This window comes from Somniosus microcephalus, unplaced genomic scaffold (genome assembly GCF_052327205.1).
Source record: "Somniosus microcephalus isolate GS21.2 unplaced genomic scaffold, FLI_Smic_1.0 unresolved_chr4, whole genome shotgun sequence".
Lineage (NCBI taxonomy): Eukaryota > Metazoa > Chordata > Chondrichthyes > Squaliformes > Somniosidae > Somniosus > Somniosus microcephalus.
Window position 1 is genome coordinate 51444422 of NW_028225182.1, and position 3358 is coordinate 51447779.

Sequence of the window (3358 nt, forward strand, 5' to 3'; positions counted from 1 at the left end):
TACTGAGGAAGCGCCGCACTGTCGGAGGGGCAGTACTGAGGGAGCGCCGCACTGTCCCGGGGCAGTACTGAGGGAGTGCCGCACTGTCGGAGGGGCAGTACTGAGGGAGCGCTGCACTGTCGGAGGGGCAGTACTGAGGAAGCGCCGCACTGTCGGAGGGGCAGTACTGAGGGAGAGCCGCACTGTCGGAGGGGCAGTACTGAGGGAGCGCCGCACTGTCTGAGGTGCAGTCTTTCAGATGAGACGTTAAACCGAGGCCCGAGTCTGCTCTCTCAGGTGGACGTGAAAGATCCCACGGCACTATTCAAAAAAGAGCAGGGGGAGTTCTCCCCGTATCATGGTCAATATTTATCCCTCAATCAACATCATTAAAACCAGATGATCTGGTCATTAACACACTGCTGTTTGTGGGAGCTTGCTGTGCGCAAATTGGCTGCCGTGTTTCCCACATTACAACAGTGACTACACCTCAAAAAGTACTTGATTGGCTGTAAAGCGCTTTGGGACATCCTGAGGTTGCGAAAGGCGCCAGAGAAATGGGAGTCTTATTTATTTTCGGGGGCGAGATGAGGTAACTCGGCGCGGATCACTGTGGTCAGTGTGGCCTGCTGTCCAGGCTCGCACGCCACGAACGGCCGCTCGGGTTAGCTCCAGGAACCGATCAGCAGTAAGAGGCAGCACCTTCACCAGAGAGGGTTGTTGTGAAGGGAGGGGTGGGTGGGTGGGGGGGAAACAGGATTGGAACATCAACAAATAAAGACACCCCTGTTTTTTATCCAAGAATCATTGCTGAAAGTATTAAAAAAAATAATCAAATCAACTTTTATTGTCATTGTTAGTGCACAAGTGCAGTACAACGAAATGTAGGCTTGCGGCTCCCGAGAGTGTACATTTAGATTAAGACATTTAAACATTCAACATTCATTTGGCTTGTAATACATTAACATAAACATAACCATAATAAAGTGCATTGGCAGATGTGCAGGCTTTAGAGTTTATTTGTGGAGTTCAGTAGGATGACAGCCCTGGGAAAGAAGCTGTTCCTAAATCTGGTCGTACGGGTGCGAATGCATCTGTAGCATCTCCCAGATGGCAGGAGGGCGAACAGACTGTGGCTGGGGTGGGTAGGGTCTTTGATGATGGTCCGTGACCTCTGTAAACAGCGTTTCTGGTATATGTGCTCTATGGTCGGTAGCCGAGTGCCGGTAATGCTTTGGGCAGTTTTGACTACCCGCTGCAGGGCTTTCCGGTCATAGTAGCTACAGCTGCCATACCATACTGTGATACAGTTTGTCAGGATGCTCTCTATTGTGCAGCGGTAAAAGTTAGAGAGGATCAGGGGTGACAGGTTACATCCCTTCAGCCTCCTTAGGAAATATAGACTGGAAAGTAAGCATGCAGGTGCAGCAGGCGGTTCAGAAGGCAAATGGTACGTTGGCCTTCATAGCGAGAGGATTCGAGTACAGGAACAAGGATGTCTTGCTGCAGTTGTACAGGGCCTTGGTGAGATCACACCTTGAGTATTGTGTGCAGCTTTGGTCGCCTTATCTGAGGAAGGACGTTCTTGCCATGGAGGGAGTGCAGCGAAAATTCACCAGACTGATACCTGGGATGGCAGGAATGACGTATGAGGAGAGATTGGGTCGATTGGGTTTATACTCGCTGGAGTTTAGAAGAATGAGAGGGGATCTCATTGAAACTTATAAAATTCTAACAGGACTGGACAGACTAGATGCAGGAAGGATGTTCCCGATGGCGGGGGAGTCCAGAACCAGGGGTCACAGTCTAAGGATAAGGGGTAAGCCATTTAGGACAGAGATGAGGAGGAATTTCTTCACCCAGGGAGTGGTGAACCTGTGGAATTCTCTGCCACAGAAGGCAGTTGAGGCCAACTTATTAAATATATTCAAGAAGGAGTTGGATATATTTCTTAAGGTTAAAGGGATCAAGGGATATGGGGAGAAGGCAGGGACAGGGTACTGAGTTTGGATGATCAGCCATGATCTCATTGAATGGCGGAGCAGGCTCGAGGGGCCGAATGGCCTACTCCTGCTCCTATCTTCTATGTTTCTATGTAACATGAGCCTGTTGTCGCTTGGTATTGCAGTGGCCACATCCAGTAAGTGTTTAGTAATCAGCAGGGCTTTGGTGTTTACTGGAAGTCGTTCTGTCAGCTCAGGGTGTCTGAGGAAGTATGTGGGTGTTTTGACAAGTCTCATTCCCACACGCTGTCTGACTCACCGCACCTCACTTCTGCATTTCACAGACCACATGCAAGAAGGCTCCAGAAAAGTCTTGCAGCCGCGCGGTTTGCCGCGCGTTTCTTTCCGACGCGCAGTTACTGTACGAGGCGAAGGAAGATTCCCCGCCCCAATCTACGCCCCCACACGTGATTACCTGTCACATTTGCGTTAGATTTCTTGCAAAGATTCCAAAAGGCATGGCGGGGGGGGGGGCGGTGTGGTGGGGGGAGTGGGTGCAGGAGCAGAAGGGGAGGGGGGGGACGCAAGGGTGCAAGGGAGATGTGGGCCAGCGCCTTTCACCACCTCAGGATGTCACGAATCGCTTTACAGCCAATCAAGTACTATTTAAAGTGTGGTCACTGTTATAATGTAGGAAGCTCGGCAGCCAAAGCGCGCACAGCAAGCTCCCACAAACTTGATAGCGAGCAGATCGTCTGCTTTTAGTGATGTTGGTTGAGGGATAAATATTGGGCCCAGGTCACACCGGGGAGAGCTCCCCCCCCCACCGGCTCTTCTTCGGAATGGTGCCCGCGGGGATCTTTGACATCCGCCCGAGAGAGCAGACGGGGGCCTCGGTTTAACGTCTGGTCTCGGCTCTGTAAGCCCGGTGCGAGAGCAGCATCAGCTCCTGTCACCAGCTGTTTAAATCCGCTCCGGATCTTACAGACAAGCGCAAAGCACTTCCCCACCCCCTCCCCCCACACACCCGACAGATTTACTGTAAATCGACTTTTCAGGTCTGTCTGCTCTTTCTCGGGTCCTGCTTGCTCCTGTAGTACCGAGCCAAAGCTTCGGTCGAACCGAGAATAGATTTACCAGAATCTCTGTGCCGGCGTACAGTAGTGGGGTTGAGTAATTTCTGGTTAAGAGGCTCATATACAGTAATGTTTCAACACTCTCCTCACTCCGAGTCAAATGACTGTGTTCAGCTTCTGTCTGCATATAAGAACATATATGAGGAGCTGGAGTAGGCTGTACGGCCCCTCAAGGCTGCTCCGCCATTCAATAAGATCATAGCTGATCATCGACCTCAACTCCACTTTCCTGCACTCTCCCCATCTCCCTCGATTCCCATATCCCCTGAGCGGAGACACTCAATGTTTTCAAGGGCAGCA